At 38.5% G+C, this 12,927-nt stretch overlaps 1 protein-coding gene and 2 non-coding genes across 3 annotated transcripts in view; 2 read left to right on the top strand and 1 right to left on the bottom strand.

Annotated features, from left to right (window-relative positions):
• Positions 1-12,927, bottom strand: part of LOC149375062 (uncharacterized) — a 92,972-nt gene that overhangs the window by 65,241 nt on the left and 14,804 nt on the right. The gene's annotated exons all lie outside the window — the stretch shown is intronic.
• On the top strand, positions 9,608-9,726 carry LOC111643823 (5S ribosomal RNA). The gene has a single exon (XR_002759748.2). It is a non-coding gene; the product is annotated as a 5S ribosomal RNA (ribosomal RNA).
• LOC111643113 (5S ribosomal RNA) lies at positions 11,243-11,361 on the top strand. The gene has a single exon (XR_002759650.2). It is a non-coding gene; the product is annotated as a 5S ribosomal RNA (ribosomal RNA).

A 12,927-nucleotide genomic window follows, 5' to 3' on the forward strand; every position in this document is an offset into this window, starting at 1 on the left:
CGATCATATGAGATACTCCATGACGCTCTCAACGAGGGTCGAGGACGGCGGGGGAGTTTGCCCGGTCTGCCCCATGGCATCAGCTTCTCCTTCTCTCTCTCCTTCTTCTTTCGCGTGCATTTCTGCACACACGTGCAGCGGCGACGACAGCGCCACGACCGAGCGTGATATTGTATACGCGTGACGTCACGTCTGTACATGGCTGCTGTGGTACATGTATACATGTATGTTGCTGTCATGGGGCACGGCCGGCGGGCGGCGACCGGCGCTCTCTTCTGGTGTACTTACTACTACATCGCAAAAAGAAGGGGGAGGTGTGTGGAACGTTAACAAAGGACGACGCGAATCGCGTCGGCGCAACTTGCTGGGTGGCTGGTGAATATATACATACATACTACATACTCACTCGCGAGAACGTACACTATAATATATAGAAACGGCCGGGCACGCACGGGCACCATACGTGAAGTGTAATATGTATATGTGTCTTGACATACACGCCTCTCGCGGCCGAGCTGTGTGATGTATAGGCTTGTTTCGCTGTGTTTGGAGATACATCCAGTATTTTTCTTCCCATACGTCTGTGTATACACAAGTTACCACGACCCTGCGAATATGTATGTACATATATGTGCTGTTGACTGCATTCCACCAGGGATGGACTAACTTTTCGCGCCTTGAGTTGCGATTTATGACGTCGTTCGAACTGTTTTTGAAGGGACGAGGAAAGATTTTAATATTACCTGGTTGGATGAGAAAAAAAAAGTTACATCTGCGTCATGTCACTCAAATGATCGACGTGTAGTAATTTGATGTCAAATCTTTGATCTTTTAATATGTAGGAATTGCCAGGGTACAAGTCGGTGGAGGGGAGGGTTGGCGCCACTAGTCATTTTAACACGCAGTTTTATGGAAACGGGGGCCCGGGAATCGCCAGTGGCGGCCACCGAACTAATATTTTCATTCATAAGAATTCACGTGGGCTTGGGGAAACAGGTAAGAGCAGCACTTTAATTGCACCCTGCCATTAGACAGTATGTTAGGTTAGGTATGTTCGAAAAACATGTTTTTTGGTGAGCTGAGAATGAGGCTCATTTTTTTGTATAAATGTACACGATGAACTCCACGATGGACGCAAATTTTTGTGTGAAGATAAATCAAAGTTATTAGAATTTTTTGTTCTTCGTACTCATAATTAAAGAAATTTTTTAAATTAGGAAAAACCTTGTATACACTCCAGGTAGTGTATTTCGTGAAGGGTGAAATTCAAATGCTTTGCAAATGTATTGTTAGAAATAGTAACCATAAAGTTAAGATTTGTATGTCTTTTTTCGCTTATTGTAAATTAATTTATTTGTTCAACGGAAAAAAAAAAAAAAAAAAAAGTTTAAATCACGTATGAAGCACCCTAGCAAAAATTTGCTAGTTACGTCTCTGCGTTTGTACAACACATAGAACACACACCAACGAGTTAATATATCGGAGGTCGCGTCTGAAGCACGGGAGGAGTAGGAGGAGAAAAAAAGGGGGGCTCTAGGGTACGAGAAGAGGAGGCGGTCGTCCCACGTCGCGCCAGGCAAGCGTTCCGGCTCTCTACCTCCTCGGCGTAGTAGTCGTCATCGCCTTTGTCTTTGTCCCGGGATCTGACTGGACGGACGAGGCCGAGGTGAAATGAGGGGAAGCGCGAAACCGGTTCCTTCCTCCCGCCCCTCCTTAGCTGCCGTCTCGCGCGAATTTCGCCTCTTCCGTTCTCTGCCTCCTGCTGCCCTCCTGCCCCCGCGAGAGGCTGTGCTCGACCGTCGTCGCGTATTTTTGCACTTTTTTTTTCCTTCCTTCCTTACAACGTACCGCTGCCCGCCCAACGTCGACGCGTCTTTGTTGCCACACGATCGGCCTCCTCGTGTGTTTTTGCTTCTCCTCACTTTTTACAGCAACAGGGGCTCGAAGTTGCACTTCGTTTATCGATTTTAACAGCAATTTCTATTTTTTTTTTTTTTTTTTTTTTTTTTTCTCTTTTCCAACACACAGTTTTTCGTGCCGTTGTTCTCTGTTCTCTTGTACAATTCATTCTCAAACTACTCTATATATCATCGCTTCTAATTATACATCCTTACGCATGATAAAAGCTGTTACAAGGTAGAACATAATAATTTTGAAACAACAACCTCCGTGCATTGCATGATTAAAAAAAAATTGTTGTCGCTAGAAAAATTTACTCGCCTCGAAGTGACTCAACAACCCCACCACTTTATTCATTTTTGTTTTCCTTGAAAATATAATAAGAAGGTATTACTCAAGTAATTTGAGTGCATTTGTCAAATTTTTGGTTGAATAGACGGTCAAAAAAATTCCACCACCCTCACCCTCTCCGTCTACTTGCAGAGACAACGAAATGTCTCATTCTCAGCCGAGAACCGCTGACTGTAAGGGCAAGGCGCAAGCGAATACTGTCGCGTCAGGGGAAATGTACTCACATACACACGTGGATTCGGTAAGCCACAACATGTGGAGGGAAGTGGGGGGGAGTGGAGGCGAGCTTGCAAGTGCGCGCGCTTGACTTCGATTTTTGCAGCGTTGCACCCTGGGTCTCTTCCTCCCCTCCCTTATGCCCTTTAATGTCCCTCTGCTGGCTGCTACGTCATCCAGCTGTGTATATAGTGCTCGTGGCATCGATCGGCCGCGTCCGCTGATGCCCGCCCTTTTCTCCCTTGCAAGCTCGTCGCGGTGGGGCGCCAGCCGGCAGCAGCAGCTGCGCGCTTTTTTTTTTTTTTTTTTTTTTTTTTTTTTTTTTTTTCCGTAATCTACAGTCACGCGATACTGTACACGTATATATCTGATGCGACTTTATTTCTCAAAGTTACGTGACCGCTTTTGATGTTGTGCAAATTTTTGGAGCATCGTGGCTCGAGCTTGCAGTTGGGAAACGCAGCTTGCGTTGGGGCATTGCAACAAGGGGGTGAAAGCAAGCGTTTATTGTTTTGTTTTTCGCCTATGAGCATCCATTTTCATTTTTTTCAAATTTTCTGTTGTTTTTTTTTGCGCACGAGCTTTTTTGTTTTTTGTTTGTTGAATCAAAAATTTTTATAAAATACATACGATGTACGGAGCACACGCTCTTTTATTGTCACACGCGGGACGCGCGTGTCATTTTGTCATTGAAGAGGGTACGAAGTGTGGTGAAATGTTTCACTTGTGTGCGATTGCTTTGATTTTTATTTAATGCCCGTAGCAAATTTTTTAAAAATTTCATTTAAAGACTGATGAATCATTAAAAAAAAAAAAAAATTAATTGTACAAGCGACAAATTACTCGATAAAATACAATGTAATCCCGCATTGGAAGTAAGAGGGTAATTTTTACCGAGTCAGACACATCATTATTAAAGACGACCTGTACGATGAAAAGACATTTTATCATTGCCGTAAAAGATAATGTTCTCTTTGGGGTGACTATTACCGGTAAATAACACCAGAGCAGAATAAGCTACAACAAACACTAACCCTCCCCTCCCGCCTCTTTTCCACGAGGATAGCGTACAAACAGCTCGTCCTTTCATGACTCGCCACCCCCTGCTCGTCGGTGCAGGTCACACGAACGGGCTCGGCGGGAATCGATTCACCCCACGGCACTACGCAACAGCAGAGAGCACCAGGGCGGGAAGCTCCTCGCGGACATATATACATTTCAAGGCTCGGATCGATATGAGCTTTGCCAAACGGTACGGGAGGGAGGGGCCGTATAGCGGGGGGGGGGGTTGGAGGTGGTTGGGTGGTGTCTGCCACACCGCCGACGGGGCTGCTATATGCACAGGCCACGCGGAACCCTCGCCCTCGGTCAATATCACGGGGCGAGAAAACGAGAGAGAGCACTCCCGTCTCCGTCCACCCCACTGTGAAAAACTCCTCTAGTTTCCCGTTCCCATTGCCATAGACTGTTTTTGTGTTTTTCTTTTCTTGTAATTTTTGCTAGGATTGCCGTTCGATCGAAACCTTGGGAAAATGACTTTTCCAGCACTAATACTGTTCACGCGCGTTGCAACTCGCGGTGATTCGACAACGGTAGCAATTATATACGTACGTTTTCACGGCGAACAGCAGGAAAATTTTCTCCAGAAGCATGGTCCGCAATGCCGAAAATAACCCGGCAGCCAGCCAAGTTACGAAAATACGGGCTGCACAGCGGAATAGTCCAGGGACGGGGGAATAAGGGGGGAGGGGGTTACTGGAGCTGCTACATACATGGCGCGCGTCGCGCACGTGCATCAAGCAAAAAGGAGCCCTCCGGTCGACAACCCACGACCAACCTGCTTTCGCCAGATACGGAGGGTTGACGCGCAACTGTATATTGTGCTTTTGTATACTTGTGCGCTTGCTTAGCGATGGATAAGGGTCGCGCAGCGATATCTCCGAGCTTTTTGCCCATCTTAATGTCCTACGAGACAAATAAAAAAAAAATCTTTGTCATTTATATCGCTAATAGGTTGTTTTGTTTTAGCTTGGGAATGAGTAACGAAAACCGGCTCCTTTCAACATATAATGCACGAACGGCTTGGTCACTGGGGGCGCGTAGGTGAGCTGTGACTACCCTGTGCATGCAACAACCAGCCCAAAAGTATACCTTTGCGCGACGGTATATATATATGTAGACATTGCGCGAATTACAGGAATCGCGTGAGATATAGGCTCGTTGTGGCTGCTCTTTCGCGTGTACGCGCGCATTATCCGACTCCCGAGAAGACGGGGGCAGAGTCGTTGCCGAAACGCACGTCCATCCGACTACACAATGTTTAACTTGTCTTTATGCTCGTTTGTGCTTTGTGGCGCTCTAATACATATACAACTTGCCCGAGGCGATAATTGTACGCGGAGGAAAGCTCAACCGCATCTGTTTGGTTTGGCGACTTTTTTTACGATGGATTTTTTTTTTTTTTTTTTTTTTTTTTTTTTTTTTTTTTTTCACGCAACCATGGTATGAATTTCAAATGAATCGCAAGTGTGGTTTAAGACATTGGTATGAGGGAAATTTCATCAGTTAGTGCACAAGCTTGTTTGTTTCAAGGTATAGTCCGACAAATCGTTGATTTGTACCACTTGTTGTTGTATTGCAGCCCAAATCAATCTATAGCAAAGCGAGTCTTGGTTTGTTTTTTTTTTTAATTCGTATTTTGTTATTTTATTTTATTTTATTTTATTACTGTAGCAAATCGATTTTTTGCTCAACGATTTCTGCAATACCATCTACATTAATGTAAACAGTAGTATATAATACACGCGAACACCGCGCGGCCATCAGTTTCTGCATTATCGGCTATTTTACTGCTAAGTGATTTTATCAGATGATGATTATTGCCAGAATTTCATTAAACACAACATTTAAATAGCTGACAAAAAGAAAATATATTTAAAAAGCTGATAGAAAAAAACAAAACAAAAAAAACACTTTATCGATGCGTCATTTTTGGTATTACTTAAGAATTACGTGTTTGTCGATTAATTTGATTTATTTAGACCTGTAACGATCTCAACATCTTGTCCAACTTTTATAATCGAGGATTTTAATTAGAAGCAGAATACAATGGTCACGTTAATTATTTCCTATGATTAAACTCTGGTGGCTTGGACGCACGTGTAAATGTACATAACATACGCTCGATATTTGCTAATTTGGTAATTATTATCAGCCCCACTGTACAATGCAACAAACAAATCGTACAGCTGATGTATCAAGTACGGAGTTATAAGACGGTGAAAAAATTTTTTTCCAAAGGTATTGTTAACGGATTGCATAGAAGTATATACAATGTCGGGAAAATAAATATACTTGCTTCGTTGCGACGTGATTCATTCATTAAATCGGAGTGTATACGTATATGAGGAAACGATTGTTATTTTCAAATCGATTGGCGCAAATAGACATCGTCGGCAGCGACTTCCGCAAGCCATGTGGATAAATATTTGATGGGACGGGCGATAAGCGCAAACGGGCGCCAAAGAGAGTCGCGTGCACGTAACGAAGCCGGTCACTCGAGCGTAATTTACGAACGAATTTCGTGTTTGAGTTCAATTCAGCACCGGTGCATTTTGGTATGCTCAGGCCTTGGAAAGTTGCCTTCTATATATCTCGAGCCAGCCATCGGCGAAATTCTGGTAATTACTCGAGAGCTGTACATGTGTAAGCACCACCTGATCCGAACAAAAAAAAGGGGCCAGGCCGTCTGTCGAAAAATGTCAGCTGGAACAAAGGCGGGCGCTCGTTGGTGACCGACGATGGTGTAGACTGCGAGCAAAAAAATGACCAAATTGCAGACACATCGCCAATGGTCATCGATTATTTCTCGTTTTCAGAATAAAAAAAAATACTACTTTTGAGTTTTACGTGTCACCGTATCGAGGACAACTTTCTCTTTCACCTTTACGTTTATTTCATATTAACTTTAATCAAATATAGCTATTTGCATAGTCGTTTCTTTGAAAAAGTAAATAAAGCGAGTGTCGCCACTCAAAATAATTTTTTATTTCATTGCTCTAATTTAATACATCGAGTAATGTGTTTTAAACAATTCCATAATAAATTAAAAGGATTCAGTGATATGACAATGAATGTTTGAATGTGAAACACAATAAAATAGGGGGAAAATATAATAAAATTAGGAAATTACTTTATACCTCGACAATATTTTTTATATAGCAAAACTAACGTGAGTTATAATTTAGAATAACTTTTTCTAAGATAGGAACGTTCATCACCAACTGCATGATCAATAAAACTTTTTTCAAATTAATAAAAAGTTTCGAAAATTGGTTTGGAAGCTAACTATGCTATAAGCCCAAAAATTTTTGCAAGAGTAAGGTAATGTAGTACTTCTTATTTTTTTAACTCCTTCAAAAATAAAGGTTGAATATCCAAATTCCAATTTTTTATACGTATTTATTTTAAATTAAGGACGTATCTCAAACAAACTAGGTTACAAAAATATTAAAATGTCATTAAAAACCAAGGATAACTAATGTGATGTATAACAATAAACAAACATTCAAAATAACGTAACAATAGGTTCGTAGGGTCTATAGTGTACTGTAGAATGTTGTATTTATACATTATCAAATAACGCTGAAAATTACTTAGTTCAGATCGTACCTAAAAATTAATTAGTAGTTTAACAAATACACATTATTTTTGAACTAAATTGAACTAATAATGTAATTTAAAAAATGGATAAATTTGGGGGTTGGGTTAAAAATAAAAATTTTTCTTGACCACATAAAGGACCTACTAAAAATCATAAAAATATTCTCAAATATTAGTATGAAAACTAATATCAAAATTAAATGTCAGTACTTAAAAATGAAAACTACGGGAGACCCTCGGACCGTTGATTATAATTAAAATACGGAACACCGGTGCACGATCGATGTGCACACCTTGCAATGTATTTTTTCTGCACGAATGCGCAGGTGGACAAGTGCAGCCTTCGTTACGCAGATGATCGGCCACATAAACGGCCGAAATTCATCGAAAATAATCCATAGCCCACAGGTTCGCTAACACCTTTGAAAGTTCTTTTACATTTCAGATATATTTCGAAACAAGAGATGTTTATTGGATAAAATAATTAGATTATTCTTCTATGATTTAGAAATAAGGGTAATACATTTTTTAAATATCACTGCAATGGAATTCAGAAAAACAATCAAGATATGCCTCCGGAACAATTACAAAACAAATATACAGCAGAAAAAATATAATTTAAAATATAAATTTACATAAAGTAATACATTTTGTAATGATATGCTCGATGATATGCTCTCTTAAAATAAATTACATAGTATGTGTGAGAATAGTTTATTAAATTTAATAATTTGGTAGCCATAATTAAAATAAAATACGAAAAATTTCAAGTTCATGTATAATTTATTTATGTTTGTTGATTTTAATCAATCAAAGTATTGAATATAATTATTATTTATGGGAAAATAACATGAAATAATTCTTTTGAAATTTTTTTGATATTCTGTGTTGTTTGTAAAATATAAATTTGTAAACATTAATATAAGTAAATGCAGAAAATTGCAATTATCTAGTAAAAAAAAAAATTTTTATTTTGAGAATATTAATACACATTTTTACAAAATAGGGGTAAGCAGTTACTAAAATGAAGGTATTACTTTTAAAAGTACTGATATATGAAAAAAATCTTATGGTTCAAAATACGTATTCTAAAATAAATAACTCACTATAAATGGCGATAAAATTTTATTAATTGTTAAACTGGCCGTATAGATATATTTCTTTGACACAATAGAGTATCATAAAACAGCGGTATAGAAAATAAAAATATTTATTAGTTTCGATGATAAATTTATAAATTATTTGCCAATAAAATTTATCACATGTTTTAAATCCAATTATTATCCAATTTTTTTCCTATATGAATGTGTAACATCGATAACACAACAAGGACCTTAATATTGTTAATGGCTCACCCGTGAGCAAGTCTTCCGGTTTCACCAAACACGTGCAAACCTCCGAATTTCAGTTTTACCTGCAGCAGTGTTCGCAGCAGCACCTGACGTGTTACAGGAAAAAAAAAAAAAAAAAAAAAAAAAAAAAAAAAAAAAAAAAAAAAAAAAACAGGAAGGAAGTGAGAAGGAACGGCTCCACAGTAAGGCAGCAGGTGAATCGAGTCAGGTGCTTTCTTTTCTGTCTCTTTAACAGATGGGCGCCTCTTCGCGCGAAAACGTTACGTGTGCTCGCTGGGCGTTCTCCTCTATAGGTATACATAGTCTTTTTTAAAGCTTGTTCCACATCTTTTGTGTAAGTGTATAGGTTACACAACCAAATATCATGACTATGTGGTGCTTTCGCTCCGTTGAGGTACAAACACGCTCGTGTGGTCAAAGTTAGAGCAGCCAGTTATTATTGCTGTCCTAACGATTATTATTATGCTATATTACTACTATTAAGTACTGTTAAGACTCTCTCCACCAGCGCAAGTGATGGGGTATTTCGCACCTGCTTTTGTGCGTATTGCATACTTCTAACACTTCTGTATTATTGTTTGGGTATCCAAAAGTGCACTGAAGCTATTTAAGGAAGCGTTAAAATCGGTTACTCTTTGTGGGAACCAACGGATGGCTGAATTTTGCATAATAAAATTCAAATTGACATGTTATGTACCATATAATTTGAATTTAAAATTCAGGATCTTCTTAGATAGATACTCTAAATTATAATTTAAAAAATCACGGAAATACGTATCCAATGAAAAGTACGCTTTCGAGAGTATGAGGTAAATATTTATAAATTATTTGTATGACATTTATTAAAATCACAGAATGGATTTCTTTAATAAACAAATATTAAACTAAAAAATTAATACATTTTAAAGTAGTACGTTAATTTTCTCTAACCACCAATGGATTGAGTTCAGAAAAATTATTTTGAACAGTAAGGAATATTTCAATGCTCAGTATACTTCGAAAAGTATTTGTTTTCTTTTGCATTATTATTTTGATTAAATTTTGTACTTCCAAAAAATATTTCGAAATTTCAATGTCAATACTGCTCTGTGCACACTTCAACTACGTCAAATAGGAGGCCATTCCCCGTCAACGTCCATACCATGCTGAAGGTACCGGTTCTCGTCCGATCACCGAAGTCAAGCAGCATTGGGCGCGGTTAGTACTTGGATGGGTGACCGCTTGGGAACCCCGCGTGCTGTTGACACCCTTTTTTTAGGAACTTTTTTTTTTTAGTCGTAAATAACGACCTTGAATTATTTTGGCTCTTACATTTTGGTTCTCTGTGAGAACTTCTCTTCTATAGGTGACTCATTAAGTAATGAACGTAGTGTATCATTTTTAATAAATTCAATTTCTTTTAATCTAACACATGGATAATAATTTTTAAATTTTACCCAGTATTAGGGGCAGATTGGAGATAGTTAAAGTTTCCTACTTTATCGATACCCGAGCAGGAAATGAACTAAGGATCTGATCAGTCCCTGATCACCTCGCTGATCACGCTATCCTTTTTAGTGATCAGGTCCTGATCACGCTTGTAACGCTTATCTGACCAGGTACTGGTCAGACAGCATGAATTTATCCTTACTTATTCTGATCGCACATGCGCATTGCTTGATCTATGAATCTTTGTCATCTAAGTTATAACCATCTAATATGAATATATGATTTTTATTTTCTTATCTTTATTATAAATATAAGTATTTGTAGCAAAAAATTTAATTATAAGTATACGTTTTTAGCAAAAAATTAATTTCTGTTTAAACTGATCTGAATACTTTTCTACTGAAAATGGTTTCCCTTTCCCACAATAAGTTGCAATATTAAAAGGTTTATAAATGTTTGATTCACACTGAACTCTGCATAAAATTGGCCAAAACTCCACTGAACTAGACTTGTACAAAGGAAGACCATCGACATTAAATTGCAGCATCAGAACTTTCTCTTTATGTAAGTCTACGTTTATAATTTTTTTCAGTTGGTTTTCTATCCCGAAGTATACAAATTCAGATTTGTCACGTTCATTTTCCTCATTAAATTTTTCAATATTATAAAGAGAAGCACCAGCAGTTTGCAGCAATGTTTTTGAAGTTTTAGGTAGGCCAGTCAACCAGTCAGCATAATTTTATCTGGTTTGTTTGTTTTGATGTTATTTTCAAAATTATCACTGTCACTGCTATCACTACAAGAACCAACTTTTTGAGTTAACCTATACTTACGGACTCTATATTTGGTAAGCAAAGCCTTTCTTTTTTTGCTGTCCATTTTTTAGTAATTGTAGTCAACTTAATAATCCTTTTTTTATTTATATTATAGTTATCTTAGTTTGCTTTTACTCATATATTTATAAAAATTTGACTTATTTTGGAGCAGTACCTTGGCTTTCTGCTAGACATAAATATGTGAGTATGCATACACATATATGTTATACCAGACGCTCTAAGGATGAAATCATGCTGGCTGACCAGTACCTGATTAGATAAGCGTTACAAGCGTGACCAGGACCTGATCACGATGACTGATCAGGCCCTGATTTGAAATAAGGATGTCCTCATTTCATTTCTGCTCGGGTAAGGTTACTTTAATTGCATAGCTTTATAAATTATTTATTCAGCAGCTATAGCTATTTTATCGAAAAAACATAAGAGTAAACGCTCATTCTTGACACTTCGAAGAACGAGTTAGGGCCCAATTAGAATCTTAAATAAAAAATCAACCCCGTCAACGTCCATACCATGCTGAAAGTACCGGTTCTCGTCCGATCACCGAAGTAAAGCAGCATTGGGCGCGGTTAGTACTTGGATGGGTGACCGCTTAGGAACCCCGCGTGCTGTTGACATCTATTTTTTATTTTTTTTCAATTTACTGTTATCAACATAATTAACGGTGCCTATAGAAGTAATTTTGACAACAAAGTTTTTTTGCGGGTGTTTTTTATTAGCAAGTAAGAATCTGTATTAATGTTTTTCAACAGAGTTATTAGACTCATTATAACACCTTGTAAACTACTGTATCAAAACTGTTTTATTATTGAGTCAACTTAAATCGAGATGTTACTTATCCTATATGCGGAGAATAACTACAGTAATTTTTACCGTGGTAATGTTTAAACGCCACGCCAGTTACTATAATTTTTATCTTTATTTTAGAATAATTAGAACCGCAGTTTTACCAATTATGACGATCAAAATTTCCAATTTACACCAACAATAATCGTTCCCTAATCAAAAACGAGTTTGACGAATCACGAAGAGTGATAAATAAATATACCAAGCTTGATTCTGCTTTCAATCTAACAGAGTTAGTTTCTTATGACTCTATTAACAAACTGAGCTCAGAAGACAAATAAAATAATAACAAATAAGCAGACCAGTCCGGGTTTTAATTTTTTTCCTACATCTGTATGTTTGGAAGTGTCAATAAAAATGATGCCCGTATCAAACATTTTATAATTGACAAAAAAAAAAAAAAAAAAAAAAAAAAACTTATGTACTAAAAAACAACAGTTTCCCAACTAAATTAAACACGAAAAAATTCAACAAAAACCTTTATTAGTATAGGTATAGCCCTTTCGCATCGAAAAATCGTATAAGTATTCCTCGAGGGGAGAAAAAGAAAAAAAAACGCAAATCAGTCACGCAACGGGGAAAACTCAAAACGACCGTCAAATTACATAATTAAGAGGCTCTGCAGCAGAGAGAGAGAGAGAGCTCGAGGTGAAGGAGGAAGCAATCAAAAAAGGCCAAACCAGTCCCGTGAGAACGCGCGAGAGCGCTAAAAAACGGAACCTCTCGCCCTCACCCGCGATTTCACCTGCGTGATATGCACGCGCGCAAAGGGTACGTATACATACGCGAGCGCATGCAAAAGATAGGGACGCACGCGCGTGACGGAGAAGCAACAGCCGAAAGAATGCGAAAGAGGGATCTTATACTCGCGTGCAGCTGAAGGATACACGTGTGGCTCTTTCTCAAGAGAGTCTCCCTGCGGGATGTGCCGAGTGTGCGCGTCCATACATACACACACGTTGGGAAAGTCGCGACTTTGTGCGCTTCTCCTTCCCGATGCATCCATTTGCGCGGTGGCAGGGCAAAATACGCGATGAATTATTCAGCGAGTTCGCGGTATTAGGGACTTTAATCTCCTGCCATCCCCCTTTTGTTCGGTCTATATACTGGAGTAGACGAGGTAAGGAAGGGGGAACCAGGTAACTCGAAGACAACAACGCCGGGGTTGCACGAGTTGGCGCGCCACAGCAGCAACAATTTATTTTCCATTCATTCATTGTTAAATTGTTACCTACAAACTGCCGGCTTACAATGCACGTGCAATGTATCCGTTAATCTGATCTAAAGACATTAGTACGTGTGTGTACTTGCAAGCCATTTAATCTTTAAATCGCGTT

The sequence above is a fragment of the Copidosoma floridanum genome, unplaced genomic scaffold (assembly GCF_036245765.1).
Source record: "Copidosoma floridanum isolate Cflo_tuat_1 unplaced genomic scaffold, Cflo_Japanese_pri ptg000012l, whole genome shotgun sequence".
Taxonomy (NCBI): Eukaryota; Metazoa; Arthropoda; class Insecta; order Hymenoptera; family Encyrtidae; genus Copidosoma; species Copidosoma floridanum.